Source organism: Lactuca saligna, chromosome 3 (genome assembly GCF_052625555.1).
Source record: "Lactuca saligna cultivar CGN05327 chromosome 3, ASM5262555v1, whole genome shotgun sequence".
Classification (NCBI taxonomy): Eukaryota; Viridiplantae; Streptophyta; class Magnoliopsida; order Asterales; family Asteraceae; genus Lactuca; species Lactuca saligna.
In genome coordinates, this window is record NC_136419.1 from 83,023,180 (window position 1) to 83,049,867 (window position 26,688).

At 36.2% G+C, this 26,688-nt stretch overlaps 1 long non-coding RNA gene across 1 annotated transcript; it reads right to left on the reverse strand.

Annotated features, from left to right (window-relative positions):
* Window positions 1-24,159: 24,159 nt before the first annotated feature.
* On the reverse strand, window positions 24,160-24,897 carry LOC145033814 (uncharacterized). The gene is made up of 4 exons (XR_013677723.1): window positions 24,688-24,897; window positions 24,556-24,612; window positions 24,275-24,472; window positions 24,160-24,207 (listed from the first exon to the last, which is right to left on the reverse strand). It is a non-coding gene; the product is annotated as an uncharacterized LOC145033814 (long non-coding RNA).
* Between the last annotated feature and the right edge of the window lie 1,791 nt (window positions 24,898-26,688).

A 26,688-nucleotide genomic window follows, 5' to 3' on the forward strand; every position in this document is an offset into this window, starting at 1 on the left:
CTGTCACGAAAATTTCACAGCAAAAGAGCAAGAAAAAGGGTAGTTTACTCACTGTTTTGAATCAATAATTTTGAGTATCAAAACAAGTAACTTCCAGGGGTATTTGGTGGTAAAAGTATCAAGCAAAAGGAAGGTTTAGATGGGTGAAATGGTGGCTGAAACACAAAAGGGACAGCAGCCCTTTAGTTCATGGTTTTGATGGCTTTGGAAGGAAGTTCTTTTGCTTGAAAATGAGATGAAGGTTGAGAGAAATTCCTTGGAGTATTTGCTGGTCAAATGAGGGTAAAATGAAGATGAAATTTCGTGATTATGAAGGAGAAAAGAGTGGAAGAGGATAAGGGGACAAAACCTATACTAGCTTGTGTTGGGATGTGAGTTTAAGTGATGTGATCTTGTCTAGCCACTTGCTTGGGTGGTTGTTTAGAGATAGAGTTAGTTAACTAACTAACTACTAGTTATTTAGTTAGTTAGGATTTCTAGTTAAGGAGAGGGAAGGTCTTAATCTTGAAAATTAGAAGAGGGATTAATAAGCATTCTTAGTAAAATGTCTTAAGTGATTAAGCACTTATTAGTTAAGTTGGCACTTATCTCCACCAATTCTCTTATCTTAATTGATTTAGACATCATAAAACTTACATGACATCACTTTAATTCATGACTCATAACTAGTCATTCACTAGATAATAATACATATATACAAATACATACATGTTTACTTAGTATAAAATAATAATGTAGTTTTTGTGTATTTGAACTTTAATGTTTATGTTTTATTCTTTTTATTCAAAAACACTTAAATACATTTTAATTATACCTTATAATAATTCATTTTATATTTTAAATTATTTAAATATAAAATTTATTGAGCAATGTATAATTTCGTGACATTTAACCGGTTAACCATATCGTTAAACACGTTTTGTCAATTTGGTTCGTATATTTGTCAAATTTAGATCCTTCACATCTATTAAGCAAATGTTTTACATAGAACCTAACTTACTTATCAACTAGAGACATGTTGATACAAAAAATAAGTTTGTTGCGTTTAAATGATGTTATATGCTAATTTCACAAACCGGTGATGGTTCGTAGTCATACATCATAACGAAATTATCGTTAGTTACTTGTTTTATATTTCACAAGAACTTATTTAAATAAAAGAGGTTAAATTCTTTCAACCATTCTTGATAAAATACTCATATTGTTTAATAATCAAAACATAGCATCGTACGATTGTTCCTATTTTTACCAATTGTTACAATATAACAGATAATCACATAACAGTCTATAGACAAATAAAATGATCTAACAGATCATAGCAACATAATAACATAATACCATCTTATCTACCAGGATACCGATCTAACAGATCATACTAGCATAGCATATCAGGATAACAATCCAAAGGGTCGGCCTTGGTGCCTTCGACCCTTGAGTATAGTGAGGAAAACTCACCTCACAACTGTCAAACTGAAGTAAAGGATCGAACTCCCGAATCACTGCCTCACCATAAATCCCAAACTATCAAATAACAAATATTAAGTTTATAAATGGGAATACTAATATTGACTAAGAATCCACATAGTCCATTTCGCCTTTTTCCCAAATTTTCGCCAAGGCCCAATATCAAATTCACTATCTAAAAGTCTATATACATAAGCCCATTAATGTCCCAATTTCCTAAATTGGGCCTTAATCTAAAATCCATTACCAAAATTGGCCCAAAACATCATTGTTCTGAAAGTCTAGCAAGGCCCGTGCCAAAATGGCCCAAACCCAAAGCCCAAATGTCGAAACCCCAACAAAGGGCGTACGCGGGGCGTACTCCTCTGGTACACTGGGCGTACAGAAATTATGTGGGGCATACGCACGCTTCACCGAAACTCTAATAAGTGCTTAATGGTTAAGCACTTAATCCCATACTTTAGATCCATCAACCAAAATTGTCTTAGAACCATAAAATCTTCAACTTTAAGACTTTAGACATCCAAAAAGCTCTTAATACATGGTCTTAATCCACTAATAACTTTCTACTACATGCATGGGACAACTTAAGCCATTGGAACCTCATTTTTATCACTTAGAACCTCTTCAAGAACCTAGAAGGACAGTTTATTTCATCCAAATCATATCATGGACAAACTTGGGACTTTTGGGACAAGAAAGGGTTTCTTAAAGCTAAAATGGAAACATCTATAACATTCATGCATAAAGTTTGAAGCTTTTTACCTTCTGGAGCTTCTAGGGCACCAAACAACTTCAGATCTACTAGCTTGTTCTCCTTCTCCAACTCCTAGATCCAACACCTTCTTCTCAAACTAGTCAAACAACACACTATAAGCTCTCTCTCTCTCTCTCTCTCTCTCTCTCTCACACACACACACACAAGGAAATGATTCGGTCTTGGGGAGAACGACTCTAAACAGTGGACGCTGAGGTAATTAAGGGTTATGAGCTCATAAGCTTGTTTATATAGCCCCCAACCCTAAATATTAGGGGTTTCTCCTGATATACGTACGACCAGTGTACACAAGTGTACGCCTAGTGTACTAAGGTGTACCTTAATATGCTTAGTGTACTCTTATGTATGATCAACATACTCCTTCCTAATCCAAGGTTCTAACCTTGGCCCTTAGACTTATCTTGGCTCTACACTTCTAACTCCAAGGACTAAAAGTGACAAAATAATGATAGAAGAGAGGATTCAAAAATACCTCTAAAATCTTGAGATTTTACAGCTCTCCCCCACTTAACCTAGACTTCGTCCTCGAAGTCTGATGTGGCAGATAGATATGGGTAGTGCTCCTGCATCTCGGACTCCGGCTCCTAAGTCCATTTGGATCCTTTCGGATGTTCCCACTGTACCTTTACCAAAGGTATCTCCAAGGTTCTTAGATACTTCACCTTCCTCTCAAGAATGGCCATAGGTCTCTCCACATAATTCAGGCGCTCATTGACCTGAATATCATCTAATGATACCACCACCTCCTCATCCAGAATTCACTTTCGCAACTGCGAAACTGAGTGTTAACGTGATGATTATATCACTTAACCCTAATATTTGGTCCATCTTTAGTCCTAACCAATTATTATTTATAAATTAGTTAGGATACAAGTTAACATAGTTAAATTATTCCTCTAGATTATATATAACTCGGTTATAAGCGATAAAAGTCAAAACTTTAATACATAAGGTAATGTGATCAATCAAAGATAATGAATAATAAAACTTTATAAATCAAATTAAGAAATCAAACTATAGTATTAAGGGTTAATTTACATCTAAGTGGAAACAAAAGGTATTAGCCCATAATTATATTTAGAAAACATAATAAAATCAAATAGCTAGTGCTAAACATGATATCTAGAACAAACCAAATAATTTCATGATGTTTCCAAGATTCGAACTTAAAAATGATACTTCAATCGTTTTATTCAGCTTGAATCCCTTCTAAATTTATGATTTTTCATAATAAACTTGTCTCCCTAGTTGAAAATTCAAGGCATAATGATTTAAGAAGAGGATATGATCTCTTTATAAGAGTCTGGAATGCCTCAAAGTTGCACTGCTAATAGTTATTATCGTATCATGGGTTGTATTGTTTCCTAACTATATTAGACTTTTTGAGCTTTGTCACGTCAATGTGGACAAATCGCGTCGTGCTTTATTGTTTTATGGGATGTTTTCTAATCTTTAGCTGTAACATCCGTAAAAAATCATGCCAAATTTGAAATTTTAAAAACATTTCAAAATCATGCCTAGCTCCTGGTGGAACTTCTGCTAGAAGCAGAAGATGAGTCTAACATCTCAGTCAGAAACAATAGAGACTGGAACTCCATGGCGAGCAAGGATCTCGCGGACATACACATCGGCCAACTTCTCCGCCGAAGAACTCTCCTGAATGGCCAGGAAATGGGCACTATTGGTCAATCGATCCGCGATGACCCATATAACATCATTTCCTTTCGCCATCCTAGGCAACTTGATAATGAAGTCCAATGTGATATGTTCCCATTTCCATATTGGAATCTCTAGAGGCTGCATCTTACTATGCGACCTTTGATGCTCGGCCTTGACCATCCTGCAGGTCAAACACCTCTCGACGTACCAAGCGATTTCTGGCTTCATGGACGGTCACCAGTAGCTCAGACTCAAATCCTGGTACATCTTGGTGGTTCCCGGGTGAATAGAGAAATGAGACTTATGATCCATCTCTATAACCATCTGTCTGACCCCACCAGACATCAGAACCCACACCCCGATCGCATATGGTCAATAATCCCAGGCTATCCTGCACAAACCGAGTGTTCTCACCCCTAATCCTCTCCAGCTTCCAATTCTCCTAATGCATACCCTCTGCATGGGCTTCCCTGATCAAGCCCATATGTAACGCCCGCAGATCCGGGCTAGTCAATTTAGAGGCAATATGGGTTGAAAATGACTTTTCGACAAAAGATTATTTAGAATAAATAATCTTAACCAAATTGTAGAATATGTCACAAGGTTTCCGTACATATAAAGAACGCCGAAATCCGAGTTATAACGAAGAACTTATGGCCCGTCGAAGTTTTACGGCAAAACTGGCACGGCACCGGGAAGCGTAAATAGTGAATTTACGATAGAGCGAGATTTATCCTTAGCAATCTAAACCAAAGTCGTAGAATATGTTAAACTAAGAGCGTCGATAAAAAGAACACCCAAATCTGACTTCGTATGAGGAAGTTATGATTTTTCTAAGATTCGGCTTAGCAGTGCACGACCCGAAACTCGAATTTTAGTTCGAGCGGTTTTTGGCTTACGTGACCTAAATGAGAGTTCAAGATCTCATTAATAGGAACTCAACGGTAAAAATACAGACGAAAACGGAGTCGGTATGAAGGAGTTACGAATTCTTCGCGGTCATTTAACAGTCTAAACGCCTCGTACTGTTAAATTTAAGATCGGTCGAGAATTAGCCGACGGAGTCAAAATGAAAGTTGTAGATATTATTTTTACCTACGCGTGGATATAAAGAACGTCAAAAACAGAGGTCGTATGTGAAAGTTACGGATTTTAGAAGTCGGAAGTGTGCTATGCGAAAATGGGTGATGTGGCACAATCTTGGCCATTGCTTTCTCCCCAAGTCTTGCCACTAGATGGTGACATGTGGCACCAAGTTCAGCCATTTTCACCCTATAAATACCACCTCTCCCACCCTCATTTTCTTCACACCTTTCCCATTCTTTCTTCTCTTTACTCTCTCTCTAGAACCTCTCTCTAGCCCCGAAATCCCCCGAAAAGCCTAGGGAACCTCCCTAGCACGAGGCGGAAGCCCCGGAGTGCTCGAAGGCTCCGAGAAGAAGAGCTTTTCGGCTCGGAAACGCTGCTCCAAGCAAAGCCTGGTTTTCTATAAAACCCGTTGTAAGTGAGCTACGCCTACGCTATTTTTAATATAATTTTTATTTAATTATATTAACGTTATTAAGAACATATAATAAATACTTGGGCTATTATTATGGGTTATATAAGTATTTTTTTAACGCTTATATAATAGTAATAATAGCTAGACTATTAATTAGTCTCGGCGAATAATAGACTAAAATCTATTGGTGATAATACTAGGTTTCGTCGAAAGAAATTATTTTAAAGTAAACGAAGCGCTGTCCGAGTACCGAGTCACCACCTTCTCAGGTGAGTGCATGGTCCCTTTCATCTTACACATAGATATGAAGTATTTATTATATAATTTACGTGTTGTGAGTGCATAGTCTCTTTCATCTTACACATAGATATGAAGTATTTTATATAAACTACGTGCTATGTGTGCATATTATCTGAATACTTGCTGTCTATGCTGGATGAACGTTTTATACATGTTTTAAAGGATTTAAACTGTATACGTATTTTATATATACGAATATGTTGGGTATGATGATGGGTAGATAAATGATGATAGATAGAAGATGATGTGAGTATACATTCGCAGCTATAGACTTAGTGCCTATGGGACAAACACCGGTAGCTATGGACTTAGTACCTGTTAGACGTTGGTAGCTATGGATTTAGTACCTGTTGAACATTGGTAGCTATGGACTTAGTACCTATTAGATAAAGACTGGTAGCTATGGATTTAGTACCCGATGAATAGACTATAGCAGCTATGGAATTAGTGCTTTATGAACGAACATTGGCAGCTATGGATTTAGTGCCAGTCCTAGAACCCTGGAAGTAAGGGACTTCGGAATAAACGAATGAAGAATAGATGACTCTTAGGATAAATCCTTAAAGAGTAAAAAAAAAAAAGATAACGGGGATGGGTAATTGGGTTGATTCTTTGATTGAACATAATAATTATATTATTGTGGGTTGAAAACCCTATGTACTCACCAGGTTTCCCAACCTGACCCACTCAGTTTATTTATATCACAGGTGTTGATACGAAGTCACTTTACACTGAGAGATTTAAAGAGCTGTAGATCACTAGTGTAAATACATGTAAGTTCTGTTTATGCTTATGTTTCTGTATTAACGATGACATCCCAAACGTTTTAAATGAATAAAAATACGTTTCTTCGAAAATGTTTTAATAACGTATTTATCGTGTTTTTCTGGGAACAAATTCCGCAACCTTTTTATAAAATGAAGTACTCTGATTTTTATAAAGCATAAACAAAATCGGTCTTTTCTGGCCGTGAAAATGGGGATGTCACAGTTGGTATCAGAGCATTAGTTTAAGCGAACTAGGAATATGAATCTATTTCTAGACTTAAACTTAGAATGCTAAGCGATGATTGTGAGGTGTGAGCACTAGCTTATTTTAGGAATTATGCCTAAAATGCTTTTATGTGCTAAATACTTGTGCCTGATATGCTGTTAGTTGTTCGGATCTATGGTCTGTTGCCGACCGGATCTGGAAACCTTATGTGTTTAGGATTCTAAATGTACGACTACGATATTAGAACTAGCATATAAACGTTTCGGAGTGATAAGGATAATTTAAGACGACAATCCTAAATTAAGATCTAGATTCACCTTATTCGGTGTATAGATCAAGATGGCAAGAACCCGTAGCGGAAACATAAACGCAAATGGGAACAGGATCCAACCCCCAGTGGTTCAGCAAATACCTATTGTAGAAGAAGTTGCGCTTGATCCAGTCACCATGGCTGGAGTTCAAGCCATGATTCGGGCTATGTTGGCTGAACAAAGGGAAGAAATGAGACAAATGTTAAATAGGGACGAACCTACCGTACATGTTGAACCGACAGAGCCAGTTCCCGAGCAATCAAAGGAAGGGAACTACAGCCGCCAAGTGAGTCAAGTAGGGACTCAAGGTGAGCAAAGGGATGACCCTGAAGGGAGAAACAACAAGGATGGGCGGATATACAAGAATTTCTTGGGTGCGAAACCCCCAAATCTCTCAGGAAGCCCGAAGCCGGTTGAGATTATGGATTGGATCTCTGAGATGGAGATGGTGTTTGAGAGCTGCAGCTGTAACGAGAAACAGAAGACTGTCTTCGCAGTAAGACAGCTGAAAACTGGAGTCTTGAGCTGGTAGAAGCTATTGGCAGATACGATGCCACGAGGAGAAGCCTTAAGGATGTCGTGGGAAGAGTTTTTGGAACAGTTGAAAATGCAATACTGCTCGGAGATAGATCTGATAGACCTAAACAACGAGTTTCAGAACCTGAAGAAAGGAAAGATGGGTATTGACGAGTATGCCACCGCATTCACCGAAAGGATGAAGCTATTCCCCTACTTGGTGCCTACTGAACTCTCCGAGATTGATAGGTTTGCTAACGGACTACCCATTGACTTTGGCCCAATGGTCAAAATGGCAACTACTTTGAAAGCAGCTGTTAGGGCAGCTAAGAACGTAGAGGCCCAGATAAGAGAAAAAGGTCTAGAAAAAGATAAGGTAGGAGAGAAGCGGAAGTTTGAAGGATCTTCGAGGCCGAACAAGGAAAGCAAATTCTCAAAGTTTGGAGGAGCAAATGGAGGTGAAGCAAGATGGTGTGATAGATGCAAGAAGAAGCATGGTGGAAAGTGCAACGAAGAAGTGACTTGTTACAAGTGTGGGAGGACTGGTCACTATTCCAAAGACTGCACGCATAATGACAAAGTATGCTATAGATGTGGAGGAAAGGGGCACATGTCCAGAGACTGCCCAAAGAAAAATAAAGCAGCAAGACCAGAAACGCCACCAAGGCCAAGGGCATTTCACATGATCCTCGACGAAGCAGAGAACCATGCGAGGAATCAAGAATGAGGACTTCTTACCCGAGGATCGGATTATGCAGTAGTCATAGTTTCGTATGATGTAGCCTAGTAGAGGCATAGTCTAGGGTGAACTTGAACACCTATGTAATCGTTTCAAGAAATGATATAAAACCTTCGTTTTGTTATCTGATGTGTTGAATGATTGTATGAATTGTTGCATGGTGACTTGGGAAACTGCGGGACAATACTTGGGACGAGTATGAGTAGGTGTGAATGGTAGTAGAGGCCTATACTACCGGAAGCACAGGACTCACACTTGGATCAGGGAAAGTCACAAGGTTACCAAGAAGCCAGTACTTGATTTCGTTTTATTCAAGTATGCCGTTACCATTGTTTCGGTAATGACTAAGAAGATTGTTGTTATCCCAACCCTAGTGGTCATGTCACATTGAGTCCGACTACGATGAGTAGGTTACGTGGTTCAGAGAACCAAGTTTGATATAGCGTCCGACTTAAACCAAACGATTAAAAATCAAAGAGACCAATAGAAGTATCGGCTCGACGCTAAAGAAGTTGGTAGCTAGAAATGCTACATGTTAAAGTGTGATTATATCACATTAGAACGTGAAGGAAGGAATAGTTTATTTCAAAATTTAACTCTAAAAGACCTAAGTCTAAACGAGCATCACATGATGATACGTCGTAATCTGGAGTCTAACCTGAAGAAGATAGCAGGTGCACAATTAAGTACTACTTACAGACAATAAGTCTAAAAGATAGACTCGAATGAATAAAGAAGTTATAATTATTACCTAGGATGAAGAGATGACGTATGGAGTCAATATACGAGCCCTGTTTCGTTGATGATTCCGGGACGTAATCATCCTAAGGGGGAGATAATTGTAACGCCCGCAGATCCGGGCTAGTCAATTTAGAGGCAATATGGGTTGAAAATGACTTTTCGACAAAAGATTATTTAGAATAAATAATCTTAACCAAATTGTAGAATATGTCACAAGGTTTCCGTACATATAAAGAACGCCGAAATCCGAGTTATAACGAAGAAGTTATGGCCCGTCGAAGTTTTACGGCAAAACCGGCACGGCACCGGGAAGCGTAAATAGTGAATTTACGATAGAGCGAGATTTATCCTTAGCAATCTAAACCAAAGTCGTAGAATATGTTAAACTAAGAGCGTCGATAAAAAGAACACCCAAATCTGACTTCGTATGAGGAAGTTATGATTTTTCTAAGATTCGGCTTAGCAGTGCACGACCCGAAACTCGAATTTTAGTTCGAGCGGTTTTTGGCTTACGTGACCTAAATGAGAGTTCAAGATCTCATTAATAGGAACTCAACGGTAAAAATACAGACGAAAACGGAGTCGGTATGAAGGAGTTACGAATTCTTCGCGGTCATTTAACAGTCTAAACGCCTCGTATTGTTAAATTTAAGATCGATCGAGAATTAGCCGACGGAGTCAAAATGAAAGTTGTAGATATTATTTTTACCTACGCGTGGATATAAAGAACGTCAAAAAAAGAGGTCTTATGTGAAAGTTACGGATTTTAGAAGTCGGAAGTGTGCTATGCAAAAATGGGTGATGTGGCACAATCTTGGCCATTGCTTTCTCCCCAAGTCTTGCCACTAGATGGTGACATGTGGCACCAAGTTCAGCCATTTTCACCCTATAAATACCACCTCTCCCACCCTCATTTTCTTCACACCTTTCCCATTCTTTCTTCTCTTTACTCTCTCTCTCGAACCTCTCTCTAGCCCCGAAATCCCCCGAAAAGCCTAGGGAACCTCCCTAGCACGAGGCGGAAGCCCCGGAGTGCTCGACGGCTCCGAGAAGAAGAGATTTTCGGCTCGGAAACGCTGCTCCAAGCAAAGCCTGGTTTTCTATAAAACCCGTTGTAAGTGAGCTACGCCTACGCTATTTTTAATATAATTTTTATTTAATTATATTAACGTTATTAAGAACATATAATAAATACTTGGGCTATTATTATGGGTTATATAAGTATTTTTTTAACGCTTATATAATAGTAATAATAGCTAGACTATTAATTAGTCTCGGCGAATAATAGACTAAAATCTATTGGTGATAATACTAGGTTTCGTCGAAAGAAATTATTTTAAAGTAAACGAAGCGCTGTCCGAGTACCGAGTCACCACCTTCTCAGGTGAGTGCATGGTCCCTTTCATCTTACACATAGATATGAAGTATTTATTATATAATTTACGTGTTGTGAGTGCATAGTCTCTTTCATCTTACACATAGATATGAAGTATTTTATATAAACTACGTGCTATGTGTGCATATTATCTGAATACTTGCTGTCTATGCTGGCTGAACGTTTTATACATGTTTTAAAGGATTTAAACTGTATACGTATTTTATATATACGAATATGTTGGGTATGATGATGGGTAGATAAATGATGATAGATAGAAGATGATGTGAGTATACATTCGCAGCTATAGACTTAGTGCCTATGGGACAAACACCGGTAGCTATGGACTTAGTACCTGTTAGACGTTGGTAGCTATGGATTTAGTACCTGTTGAACATTGGTAGCTATGGACTTAGTACCTATTAGATAAAGACTGGTAGCTATGGATTTAGTACCCGATGAATAGACTATAGCAGCTATGGATTAGTGCTTTATGAACGAACATTGGCAGCTATGGATTTAGTGCCAGTCCTAGAACCCTGGAAGTAAGGGACTTCGGAATAAACGAATGAAGAATAGATGACTCTTAGGATAAATCCTTAAAGAGTAAAAAAAAAGATAACGGGGATGGGTAATTGGGTTGATTCTTTGATTGAACATAATAATTATATTATTGTGGGTTGAAAACCCTATGTACTCACCAGGTTTCCCAACCTGACCCACTCAGTTTATTTATATCACAGGTGTTGATACGAAGTCACTTTACACTGAGAGATTTAAAGAGATGTAGATCACTAGTGTAAATACATGTAAGTTCTGTTTATGCTTATGTTTCTGTATTAACGATGACATCCCAAACGTTTTAAATGAATAAAAATACGTTTCTTCGAAAATGTTTTAATAACGTATTTATCGTGTTTTTCTGGGAACAAATTCCGCAACCTTTTTATAAAATGAAGTACTCTGATTTTTATAAAGCATAAACAAAATCGGTCTTTTCTGGCCGTGAAAATGGGGATGTCACACCATATATGGAGAATCCACTGATATCCTCATACATATTGCCGGAGTGGAAGACCAAGCTAACTTGCATCTTAGAGTGTCCGCAACCACATTTTCTTTACCTGGGTGGTAAAGGATCTCACAGTCGTAGTCCTTGACTACATCTAGACACCTATGTTGCCTCATGTTCAGGTTTGGATAATCCATGAGGTATCTCAGGATCTTGTGGTCTGTGTAGATGGTACAATGGACCTCATAGAGATAATGCCTCCAAATCTTGAGGGCAAACACCACCGCCCCTAGCTCCAGATCCTGATTTGGGTATCTTGTCTCATGTGGCTTCAGTTGCCACAATGCGTAGGGTATCACCCATCCACTCTGCATGAGGACAACCCCTAATCCCATGATGGATGCATCAAAGAACACCACAAATCATTGACTCCCTCTAGATGATTCAATTATGGAGCCTCGTACAAAATCTATCGGAGGGTCTCAAACACCCGCTGTTGCTTAGGGCCCCACCAGAAATCCACCCCCTTTCCTCGTCAGATGAGTGAGGGGTACTACAACCTTGGAGAAATTATGTATGAATCTCTAGTAGTACCCTTCCAATCCCAAAAAAACTTCTGATGTATGAGGGATATTTCGGAACCTCCCACTGCATAACCGCCTCAATTTTGGTCGGATCAACCAAAATCCCCTCCTTGTTAACGAGATGTGCTAGGAACTAAACCTATCATAACCAAAAATCTCACTTCGAGAACTTAGCATATAGCCATTCTCGTCACAAAACCCCCAATAACTCCCATAGGTGCTCCTCATGCATCGGTCTGGAGACCTGGATCATCTAAAAATACAATGAGCGAGCGATCAAGCATCAGTCTGCATACCTGAATCATCAGGTCCATAAATACTGCATGCACCTTAGTGAGCCCAAATGGCATCACCACGAACTCATAATGTCCATAATGAGGCCGGAACGCAGTCCTCTCCACGTCCACCTCTCTGACCGTGACCTGATGGTACCCAGACCTTAAGTCTATCTTGGAGAAGCAAGATGCTCCCTGCAACTTATCAAAGAGATCATCTATCCTCGGGACTGGATAACAGTTTTTCACCATCAACTTGTTCAACTCTCGGTAGTCGATGCACATCCGGTGTGAACCATCCTTCTTCTTGACAAAGAGTATCGACACTCCCCACGAGGAACTACTCGGACGAATGAACTGCTTGACCAATAGTTCCCGCAACTGTGATGACAGTTCCTGCATCTCTAGTGGTTCTAATTGGTATGGCACCTTGGCAATATCGGCCGCAACTGACATTAGGTTGATCTGAAACTTGACCTGCCTCTCCGCAGGTATCCCTGGTAACTCCTCCGGGAACACGTCAGCAAACTCCCGACCAGTGGAACCTCTAAAACTAAAATATGATCCCTGGCTCGCGTATCCACTACATATGCTAGATAACCTGCAGACCATTATTGAATACACTGTCTAGCCCTAGCGGCTGAACAAAACCCTGACCACACCATAGACAATCAACTCTTCCCCACTTGGGATTCGAACCACCACTCACTTACCCTTGCATTCGATCATGGTGTCGAATCGACTCCGCCAATACATCCACACAATCACACACACATCTCCCATGGGGATCAAAATCAAGTCAATCGGGAAAGATACCCCGAAGATCTCTAACTCACATCCCCTCTCGACCAAAGAAGCGAAAACCCCATGTTCTTGGGTGATGGAGACTCACAACGGACACTCTAGCTCTCCTACTAGCACACTAAACTCCCTACTAAATATCTGAGATATGATTGACCGAATCGCCTCCAAGTCAAACAAAACCAATGCAAGCAAGGAGTTCACTAAAAAAGCACCTAATCACAGGTACAACAGATAAGAATAAAAAAGATATAATAAATGAGATAGAGGATAGGAACAGACCAGCAACCACATCTGTTGCTGCCCTGGACTCCTATTCTATAAGCTGGAAGGCGCGTCCCTGAGCCCTCATGGGCTATGCTCTACCTTGCCTCCCATCGGTAATCCTCAGTGTAGCCTATGCGGGAGCTTGCACCGGCTTGGCGACTAATAAGGGGCACTGGGTCTTCATATGGACCACCTGCTCACAATGGTAACAAAGTTTGACTCTGGGAGTCGGAGTTTGCTTCCTAGAATCCTTAGCTAGATGGCCCTACTTACCACATCGGTGGCACCCGCTCCCTGATCGGAAAATCCCCGAATAAGCCTTTCCGCACTTCCAACAAGTGTAGCTTGGTTGTCCCCGAGTCCTGGGATCACTAGTCTTAAACCACTTCGGCGCCGACTGTGACTGTGTAGGGGCATGTCGGTACTCCCTCAACTGCAACTTAAACTCTAACTCACACCGCCTGGCGGCCTCCTGCAACTCCAGTAGAGTATCACGTCACTGGGTAGATACATACTGATGAATGTCAGTCTTGAGCATGCTCAAATATCATGTCATCTGAGCTTGCTTGGAAGCAAACTACAGAAAGAACATTGGCCTCTTTGTGAACATGCGGGTGATCTCCGTCATTGATTCCCCGTCCTATCTCAAACTGAAAAACTCCTGAGCCAATCATTCCTGCTCAACATGTGGAATTTAACGAGCATGAAACATATCCCTGAACTGCTCCCAATGAACAAGATCTCTCGGATCATCGGTGTACGGTCCATTCGTTAATCTCCACCAGTCCTTGGCCCTGGACCTCAGCTAGTTCAGGGCACACCTGACCTTCTGGTCAGTAGGACATGAGGAAGTAAAGAAACACCCTTCCACATCAGAAACCCACCTCATGGCTTTGATGGGGTCCTGAGTCCCATCAAAAGTAGGGGGCTTCATGTTATCGAAGTCCCTGTACTGAAAAAGACTGACTGGCTCCTTACCTTGTTGATGTTACAGTCGTTGTAGCTACTACGGCAGCTATCTTAGCAAGGGTTGCGTATCTGTGATCGAAATACTCCATCATAGTGGTCTTAATAGACCCAAACATCTCCGGAATCTAACCACGGACAATCTCAACCACCTCCTCACGGATGATCTCCCTGACACGATCCTCTATCAACACTGGCCTATCCTGGCCGATAACCTCTGGCGCTGTTGGGGCCACCTGATCGCCCTGCCCTGATTCCGATCCGGATCCAGTTGCAAAATGTCTTGTAACCACCATACTGAATATATAACAGGAAGATATCATATAATCCACATAAATAACAGGGAACCAATTCCCGACTAAACCCTAGGGGTTGTGGCATCCTTGCTACACGTATAGGTCATGTGCTTTCAGTAATACGAGCCCATACAACCTTCCACACCTACCCATATTTGTCTCAAGTATCACCACAACACCCTAACAATATAAATATACATGGTGGTCGCTCATTCCTTACTCCTAGAGGAAAGCTAAGTATCTCACAACTGACCTACCAGCCCCAGACAACCCACCCATGAAACTTCCACTAACCCTGCAGCACTCATATATGCTCACCATACATAACGTTGGACCTTATAGACTTTCGAATACCTGATCCTACCCAAAGCCCATCATCAAAAGAAAAGGAAATAAGGCCAAACCAAACATTCTCAGGCTATAACATTTTAATTATGTACAGCCGTAATGCATACACAAGCAACTACAGTAATGATGTCAATTTCATATAAGGAAACCCTATGCCATCAGGCATCATGTAATCAGACAATTCTATCATGCAATTCATGAAGATCCCTAGCCTAGTACTAGCATGTTGTTCTAACATATCATATAATCAAATAACTGAATGGTATTTTGGGGTCTACGTACTGACTCCGGCTGATCGTACACTCTGCATCCTCCTTAACTTATTTTGAAAACCATTTATTTTTTTTTTGAAAATCTTTCCTTGATTTGAGACAGGATTCACACGAGTGTTCCTTCAATTCACTCAAACCAAGGCTTCGATACCATCTTGTAACATTCGTAAAAAATCATGCTAAATTTGAACTTTTAAAAACATTTCAAAACCAATAATCATTAGAAAACTTGTTTTAAAAATAGTAAATATCTGAGTATCCCAGAAACATAAACACAAATATGAGGAGTTATATGATCACGCCTTTGCCTTCCCATGATCATCTGATGTACCTGAAACCAAAACTGAAACTGTAAGCCCAAAGCTTAGTGAGTTCCCCTAAAATACCCATACACACAATAATACACATATAATCATAAACAACATACTATGGGCCAATCAACCATAGGGTTGGGATACCCTAGGCCCTCAACCATCGTGTTGGAATGCAAACATACTATGGGTCCAATCATCCTCGGGATAGAATACCCTAGGCCCACAACCAACAGGTTGGAATGCCCACATACTAAGAGTCCAATCATCCTCAGGACGGAATACTCACAGCCCACAACCAACAGGTTAGAATGCCCAGGTCTACTAGCTTTCGCACAAAGAAGATAAGCCTCAACCGCCAATCAAACATGTGCACATATAACATATAATCATATAATAGTCTATAGACAAAGAAACTGATCTAACATATCATAGCAACATAATAACATAATACCATCCTATCTACCAGGATACCGATCTAACAGATCGTACTAGCATAGCATATCAGGATAACAATCCAAAGGGCCGGCCTTGTTGCCTTCGACCCTTGAGTATAGTGAGGAAAACTCATCTCATAACTGTCGAACTGAAGTAAAGGATCGAAATATCGAGTCACTGCCTCACCACAAATCCTGAACTATCAAATAACAAATATTACATTAATAAATAGGAATACTAATCTTGACTAAGAATCCACATAGTCCATTTTTGCCTTTTTCTCTAATTTGGGCTAAGGCCTAATATCAAATTCACTATCTAAAAGTCCACATACATAAGCACATTAATGGCCATATTTTTGAAATTGGGCCCCACTCCCTAATTGGGCCTTTATCTAAAATCCATTACCAAAACTAGCCCAAAACATCATTGTTCAGAAAGTCCAGTAAGGCCCATGCCAAACTAGCCCAAGAGTGGCCCAAACCTGAAGCCCAAAATGTAAAAAGCCCAACATAGGGCGTCTGCAGGGCGTACTCCTCTGGTATGCAAGGTGTACTTCCTTTTGCGTTGACCACCATCGGGGTGGTTAACTTAATACGCTGGGTGTATAGAAATTACGCGGGGCGTACGTAGGGCTTCACCAAAACTCTAATAAGTGCTTTAAGAACTTAAGCCCATATTTCAGATCCATCAACCAAAAGTGTCTTAGAACCATAAAGTCTCGAACTTTAAGGCTTTGCACGTCCATAAAGCTCTTAATTCATGGTCTTAATCTGTTAAGACCTTTCTACTACATGCATGGTACATCTTAAGCCGTTGGGACCTCATTTTTATCACTTAGGACCTCTTCAAGAGCCTAGAAGGACAATTTATTTCGTCCAAATCATATTACGCACCAACTTGGGACTTTTGGGACAAGAAAGGGTTTCTTAAAGCTAAAATGGCAAGATCTATAACATGCATGCATAAAGTTTGAAGTTTTTTACCTTCTTTAGCTTCTAGGGCACGAAACAACTTCAGATCTACTAGCTTGTTTTCCTTCTCCAACTCCTAGGTGCAACACCTTCTTCTCAAACTACTCAAACTACACACTATAAGCTTACACACACAAGTAAATGATAAGGTTTGGGGAGAAAGCCTCTAAACAGTGGAGTTTGAGGTAATAGAGGGTTATGAGCTCATAAGGTTGTTTATGTAGCCCCCAACCCTAAATATTAGGGTTTTCTCCTGACATACGTACGCCCAGCGTACACATGTGTACGCCGAGCATACTAAGGCGTACCTTAATATGCTTAATGTACTCTTATGTATGTCTCAACGTACTCCTTCCTGATCCAAGGTTGCAACCTTGTCCCTTAGACTTATCTTGCCTCTACACTTCCAACCCCAAAAACTACAAGGATTTATAAATATCTGTAAAATCCTAGGATGTTACATCGGCCATATCAACTCCAATCTCATCCCAATCTTTTCTTTTTTCTTATCAGCTATGAATTTATCTTCATTTATCCAATTACAAAATATACTAAGTATCATTTATTTTCAAATATAACAATTAAGTCTAATATATTGAGATAATTTCCCAAAATATATAACTAGTTATAACAACATCATGTACGCTTGGAAAAGAGTTCATAAACATAAACCATTAACTGGTTTTGAAGATGTAAATCAGCTAATATTCCATCTACCTCAAAGTAGAAACATCCTCATAATACTCACGTAAGGAGACTTGGTAACATGTAGTCACTTTTCCAAATCTTCCAAATATTACTTGCAACCTATGCATTCATTCATAAAATTCTTTAATCATTGCGTAACACCGTTTTTCATATTTAAACAACCTACATCTAAAAACGACATTACACTTCACTAATTCTTTTTCATGTATTTTAGCTCGTTAAATAATTAAACTAATCATATCATATATGTTGCTAAATACCACATACTATTTAGGTCTCTTATTCAATTTTTAATAACTTACTTTATTTTTACCAAATTACATTATTTTAGAAAATTCGTTCAAATATCATATTTTATTTAATGACTACGTGAGTATAGTGATTCTATTATCATCGCGACTTTATTCCAATAGCTAATCATGCTGCATAAGGCCTTGATAATGATTTTTGGCATTTTTAACTATATCGATAGTATAAGTCAAGAAAAACATGATGGTGAAAGAAATGGAAGACTCATGAGAGCATAAGTCAAGTAAAATTTTTAAAATAGAATGACACTTGGGATAAAAGTGTGAAATTAATGATTTAAAATGCTTAACTTGAGTGATTAATTTAGTAAATCAAAGGTTAGAGCGAGCAGTGCTATATATATATATATATATATATATATATATTTTTTCATAATCAAAGGTTAGAACGAGAAGTAATATTTTTTTTTCATATTTTTTGCTCTCACATAGGTGCCATTTAGATTTGAGACGTCTTTGAAAGTTTGTTATGTAGAGGGATAGTTTTCCAGTTTTGTCATATTCTATATTTGTTTTAAACTAAAATTGATGAATATAAAAAATAATTTATTTAAACATATTAATTTTTATAAAAACTAAAATTTCATTAATTTGAAAGTAAAATTATAATAACACATAAAAAAAGAAAAATAAAATATAGATATTAAAAATACGAAACATGGACCAAAGAGCTTGTAATCAGCGGTATCATTTGTTGTCCTTTTACTTTGAGGTTGAGGGTTCAAGTCCTTTCGTGAATATATATAGAATTAATGAGTAGTTCAGGAGTAGATTGGATTTTTCGTTAATATATATATATATATATATATATATATATATATATATATATATATATATATATATATATATATATATATATATATATATATATATATATATACACACACACACACAAAACATGGATATTAAAACTACAAAAAATAGATAAACCTACACTTTTTTTTTGCAATCACGTCTTTAGCGTTTAACACCAATTCTTTTTGGTGTCCGATAAGATTACTAGTATCTTTCATGAAGATTTCCATGTCTTAGTTTTTTTCCATTTCTTTTACAACAAACAAATATTGCTCACAAATAGTTTTTAAGTTGTCCATCCTGGTCATTATTTTTTCGATGTCACTCAAACTACTTGCAACCCCTTTACTCTTTCATTTTGTTTGGTCTCGTCTCAAGGGACGAATATTTCTTGGAACCTCAATAGGCTCATCTTCGTTGATGTCAGTCTCGACATACACATTCAACGATTGTCTAAGAATGGTTTCATATGTTTTGGTTCTTTTAGAACCACATGTAAATGCATTCTAAGTTTGGATATCTTACCACTTTTTCAACTCTTTTTCAATATTCCACAAATGAAGAAATTTGAAACGTGTCCCTTTATCAGTCTCGTAAAGTGCTAAAACCTTCTATGATATTGTTTCATCGTTCGCACGACTTTGCCACTGCAGCTTCTCCCTCACAAATATTGTGTTAAACTCCATGACAACTACGTTGGTGTTACTCCACTGCGAATAGACTTGATCTTTTTTCGGTAGACTCTAGGTTTCATTTATGAGAGAAAACACCTAAAAACTTTTTGGGAAAAAGTAGACACATCTTGGTTGTTCCCAAATTTTTTAGTATTCTGAAACCTCTACCCATGCATGAGCGAACGTCACTTTTTCCTCTGATGTCCAATTCTTTGTAGGTGCATTTCTTTTTGTATTGGGTTCCGTTTGAGGTTGAATCTCTTCATACTTGGAATCCATTTCGGGTATGATTCGAGTTGAGAGTTAGTTTGAATTGGCTTTGGGTTTGGGATTGGAATTAGAATTGACAGTCGTGCAGGTTGTCAAATGCATTGAACTCATTTCCTGGTTCGGATCGCACTTGAAATTGAAATTGGAATTAGGGTTAAGATTGAGATTGAAACTAGGTTTGGGTATGCATAGCAGCATAGGATATGGAGTGTAGTGCGCACCATGATAATGATAGTTTGTAGGTAAATAAATAGTCTAACAATTTGATTTCCAAAGAAGGTATGTGAGGAAGGGTTTGAAGTGGTTAGGTTTTAGGTATTTTTCTTTATTCTTGTTGGAGTTTTTGGGTTGGATGAGGAATTAAAGGAAAGGATTTTTTCACAAAATAAGGAGTGTGTTATAAAATAAGATAGTTATTGTTATTTATAAAGGTTGAAAAAAGGTTAAAATATTGAAAATTTTATGGAAAAAACGTTATAAATATTAAAATTTTATTCTCTTTCTCTCTCATTAGAGCACACTTGTCGATTTAGGGCACCAAACTCGACATGTCGAGTTTGTAGCATTGTATTTATGGAGTACAGCTCGAATGTGTCGAGTCCATATCGAGGCCAATTCGTCCAACCTAAGATATACAAATGGAAAGAAATAATGTATTCAAGTAAATATACAATTTTCAATGTAGAAGTTGGGTCAAGTGAAGACTCTAAAATAAGTAAGGAATGTGAGTATAAATTTTTGCCACATGATTGAAAAAATAAAAGATGTAGATGTGATTTTATTTATCGCCACTATCTCGTGAGACAATATGACGTTTTAGTAATTATGTAGGAGATATTTGTCATTAATTTGTTATGATCTAAAAATATTTAGATTTAAATATTTGATAATCATTAATTATATCTTTTATGATTTAAAACTCAAAATATATAAAGATCCATATTTTTTTGAACAAAAACTTTATTTAATTAAATATATTATTGATTCAAAATCATATTTTTCAAAAATGATTTGATTCAAAATATTATGATTTAAAATATTTTGATTTTAAATTTTATAATCTAAAAATAATATGATTCAATAAAAGTATAAACGGGGAAAATATTAAGATCCTTGATATTATTATTATTTAAAATTTTAAAATTGTTAAACATAAAACTCAAATCGATATTTAGTTAAAAAAAATCAAAAACGTAAAAACATAAATAAATAAAAAGACTAGTATCTTCAAGTATAATATATATATATATATATATATATATATATATATATATATATATATATATATATATATATATATATATATATATATATATATATATATATATAACGAAAAAAACAAAAAAGGCGAAAATAAATGTTAAAACCCACTTAAATGATGTTTATGGACGTCGCACGTGATTAAATATTCAAAATTCATATTAATTGCCACGGAGGTGTGTTGCAAGCAAACATACTACAACAAAATATTGAGTTTGATGTTTGTGTTTTTAATAAAATTGGTGGTAGAGAATTTCTTCAGCCTTTTCATTATTTTTTTAGTTTTTATTGGAACCGGACCCTTTGGTTATATTAATAAAAGTTTAAATACAAAATGTAGTAATTGCTTACATTTCAAAAGTCAAACCCTCTAAGTCAAACCTTCTATAAAACGTAAAGTTGGGTAAACTTTAGAAATTCTAATATTACCCTGATAACGTGAGAAGTATTTTTGAGAAACTTTTTCGAAACATAAATTTAAGTTGAGAAATTAAAGATATTTTTATATTTTTTTCCTATCCGTATTAAATAGTGTATGTTAAATAGTGAGAAGTTAATTAAAAATTTGATTGAATGTTTGGAGGTTCAATTGTAAGAATGTGTGCGTAACAAAGTCAAAATTTTGATTGAATCTATAATTTTCACCATACCACTAGTTTACTCTAAATATTATGTGGTATATTAAACGTTATATTTTAATAGGTCGTAATGTCTACTAGGTAGTTATATACTCACCAGTCAACATTCATAACAATCTCAAATATAACATGTATTGACTTGATGTGAATGAAAAATTACAAGAGATTGAATTCTCCCAAATACCCACTATCAAGAGTTTTGATACATATGACATAACGTGTGTGCAATAAAAAAAAAAGGACATTTAAAGTAAAGACATTTCTTTATCTCTAAGGACTCACAAAATGACTTGTTTTTCTTGCCTAAACATTAAAGGAATTTATCGAATAAAAAATGTATATAGATGGATTGCGATTCAAGATTTCTTCAAAAGAATTTTAATTAAATATTTTGATTTCAATACAAGTAAAGTAGCTTAAACAAAAAGAACATTATAAACAAACATTGGACGAATGAAACGTTTTCTGTAATATTCTAAACCATACAAACTTAGGAGCATATGATGATATTATTTAATTTAATTATTAATTAATCAATATGTGCTTAAACGTGCGAAATTATTAAAAGTTATTAGGTTACTTATGTAATAAGGTAATGTTGGTTTTTGTACCATTTAAATATGTTTTATTATTATTATTATTATTATTATGATTATTATGATTATTATTATTATTATTATTATTATTATTATTATTTATTTATTTATTTATTTATTTATTTATTTATTTTATATATGAACTAGCAAGAAGTCAGCATAAATGGATTACAAAGTAAAAAGAAAAAAGATTAATGATAATTGCGTTAGATATATTCTTTTGAATAGCATTCAAAATAGACATATATGTCCGACATATAAACATAGACGTCTGTGGTACAAGACAAATCCCACTGAACACCTGTAAAATTTAAAATCTCAATCGTAGATATAAAAAAGACCAATAAAATGATGCATAGTCTCCAATGAGAAAAAGTGGATAAAACATAATGTGGAGTGTAAATTAATCCGTACCATTTACGTCAAACTTAGCATGTATAGGGTCTTATTTTGTACAATCCTCCAAACCAAAATATTTAGCTCTATTGGAACGTAATTATTCCATCACGTAGCTACTCCAATTGTAACCAACATACCGTTATCCAGAAAACTTGTTGTAGAAGAAAACATGAAGACACTCGAGGAATCTCACGACAAAGTAGAGGTGATTAACACAACATGTGGGCAAGAACCCGTAGACCGGATAACAAACACCGAAGCATCTCACTACTAAACCTCATCAGCTCCTCTCGGCCATCTTTTGAGGGAAATTAGGTCCAAATGCAAATGCAAAAGCTAAGAAACCATGCATTGTGTATTAAATTCCAATAACCACAGTAATATTTGGTACTTTGGTTATCCCTACTTTGATCATATGGAGGTCTTGCAGATTAAGATCTTTAGACCGAAGTTATTTAACTACCCAAACTAAGGTAGTCCAAGGGCCAGTGGAACCATACTTATGGTCGGCTTGAGCAAGCAAACCGTACTGACCACGCAACACTTTAATAACCTTGACCAGCATTGCATTCTTTTGTTTACAAAATCATCGCCACTATTTGAACAAAAGCACCATATTGAAAGAGAAAATACTCCCAACTACAAGACCACCATTTGCTTTGTTGGCCAATATTTTTTTCCTATTGACCCACGGCGCACTACAAAAAAAAAATACCAATTAGTGACAAAAACAAAACGGTCACTAACAATAGAATGAATCGTCAATAAATGATTTAGTAACCAAAATTTTGGTCGTCACTTTTCGTCACTATAGGTCCGTCACAAAACCGATTTAGTGACCAAATACAAATATGGTCACTAAACAGTGACTAAAATATACTCGTCACTAAATCTGTGACGACCCATTTCATCACTAAATGTTGTCACTAATCAATGAAAGTCGTCACTATTTTATCTACTTAGTGACCAATAAAAGTCGTCATTGTTTTATGTGATTAGTGACCATAGAAAGTGGTCACTGATTTATCTAATTAGTGACTATAACAGGTTGACACTGATTTATCATATTAGATAAAAAAGGGGTCAATAATTAAGAAATTATTGAAATATCAAATGTCATTTTTAATATGAAATATAACAATATCCAATTAGACAAAAGAAAAATCAATCTTATAATTTTTTACAATACAACAACAATAACCTTATAAATCTTCACAATTATAATATGAAAATTAAATGTCATTTTTCAAATACAAAATCTATATATTTTATCCAATATTTTAAAAACAAACACACATAGAGGTGAAAGCTGAAAGTTGCAAGGGATGAGGTTCTTCTGTGAACGATGATTCTCAAAAGGTAAACATCTCTTTTTTTCTCCTCTCTCTGTTGCACACAATCTTTATCTAGTTGGTATCACTACCAAAATAAAAATAAAAAATAAAAAGAAATGTGTATGTGTGTGAGGATACCTTGATTAAAGCTTCTAGTAAGTTTTTGGCTTGATCAAAGATTGTGTCTCACCTGATTGACAAATAAAATGTAAGATTAAGAAGTAGGATGAGACCATATATGGGTGAAAAAGATGATCTGGTGAAGCTTTTCAAATGATTGGACATTGTTTTCTCTTCTTTGCATCTGAAAATATATAAACATTTTTTAATACCTTAGATTATGTAAAAATATGAAGAATTGACAGACTTACCCTTCTTGTATGAAGTCTGTGAGCTTTCTCCCTTGGTCTAAATACATTGTATGGATTGGTGTCATTAACTGGAGGAGGTGGCTATAATAACAACAAAAAAAAAAAATTTGTTTTTTTAACATTTAGGGGCAAAATGGTCATTTGAAAGAGGAAACTAACTTGCAGGTGGCGTAGAACGGGTTTAAGCCATCATGCTCGCTGATAAAAAAGGAACAAATTTGTAAGCAAAAATTAAAAAGCACAAAACCAAGAGTACTAATTATTGTTAAAAATTGAGATACCTTCTCTTTCTAAATTGACTGGAATACCCCATATTGTATGGAAAGAGCTTGAAGGGCCTACCAAGTTGAAAAAAATCCTAAGAGTTATATAAATTGTGATAATATCATAATAATACTAAAAATGAAAAATACCTCTACTACAACATCAAATGTCAAAAGTATAGGTATAGGTGAGCCAAGTGTAGGAGTTATGACTCCTGCTCTTTCATGAGCCTAATGATCCAACACCTTTAAATTAAATATAAGTCTCAAATCTGCCAAAAAAAAAAAAAGAAAAAAAAAAGAAATTTGAAGTTAAACTATGTGTTAGGGAAGAAGCATAAAAGGACTTGTACTTAACAAAGTCTCCAAGTTTAGCTCCTGCTAGAAATATTATGATAATATCAACAAAAATATATTAATGGAGTATGGAGAACGTAAATTATATAACTAAAAATTAAAAGTTTGGAGAATAATCTCTTTCATATGTTTACACAGACAGGTATAAGTTGTAGGACATATAGAAGAAAGGTATTAATGGCCCCACACAAACTTAAATTATTAAAGCTTTCAAGAGAACCTGAAGTTCTAGATATGACCCTCATCTTGTAGCCATCTGAGACTATTTTTCAATTAAATTATTTTTCAATTTTGGTCTTTATTTCTAGGTCTCGTATTTGCTCCACATAATCTTTGATTATAAGGATCAAAATCGATGTGAAACCTTGAAATAAGGACAAAAATCGTTATGGAACCTTGAAATAAGGACAAAAACCGAAGAAGGTTCCAACTTTGGACTAAACACATAAAACAAGAGGACTATTTTGGTAATTTAATGCAATACCAGTAAAAAAGAGTCACATTTTTTAGACATTTTCATAGTTGACCTTACTAACGAGAGAGAATGCAAGTATACCTCAATCTATTATAATCTCCTTTTCCTATTAAGAAAAGTAACACAGTTTTAGCAGAAAAAGATTAAAAAAATGACATACACCAACTTACCAAATATGCACAAATACAATTTTAGCAGCTATAAATGTAGTTGAAGTAACTTAGCTTCCTGATTGTTACCTGCAACATAAGTACTTGACTCAGGCTTAATAGAACTACAAATGCTTCCTTCCATCAGTTTGGCTTAGAGCCAAACAAGAAAATTCAATGTCAAATTGGTTAAATGGAAAAAGAAATATGATATTTATTGAGATGTTCAAAGAGAAATGTTCTTTCACTCTATAGCATGTAAATTAATAATATAGGCAACCAACTTTTATAGATAGGAAAACTTCATCAGCATCTGCAAGTAGCAAATGAACTTCATAAGTTTGATTTTTCCTAAATAATAAAAAAGAAACATCATGTTGCAAAAGTGACAACATGCTGATTTATTTATAGCGAATTACTTGTAGACATGAAAATATGGTAAGTATTTGATGCAAAATTGAGAAAGAACTTACTGAATTTGTTCCAAAGAGTATGTAGCTTGATTAGTATCAAACCTCTTATCATATAATAAAATCGAGAAGAGACTTGACAAAGCCTTAAACCTTTATGAAACACCGTAAAATGTAAAAGTTAAGAGCCCGACCATTTCAACAGGTTTAATCTGAATAGTAAATTGGTGCAAGATTATGTGTACTAATAAAGATTCTTTGTTGATCTTGAATTTTAATATTAAACGTAAACTTCAAAATAGAACATCGATTTCCAGGAACAAAAGATGAACACTTTTTTTTCCCAATTCCATTCATTCATGACTTCAAAAATGAAATCAGATTGAAAAAAATACAAAATGATTAACAGAGACATGAAGATTCCCAATAAACAACATTCTTGTAAGGTAAGAATCGATGAATAAAGAAAAATTACAGACATACGGCTCAAAATATCAAGCGATTTCAATATTCCATGCATGAAATATGAAATAGTAAACCTAAAATCGAAACTTACTTGGAGAATCGTTGATGATGAAGAAGGATGCAAGGCGGGGGATGGCTTATAGAAAAGAAATTGAAAGCTATACCTTGATGGAACAGTATGTTGATGTATTTTGAGTTCTTCAACAATGAAATCAGCAGCGATGTTTGATGTTAGGGCAGGATATTGAGAAGACTTTTGAGATGGAAAGAACTCAGATGCACATACAATGATTGA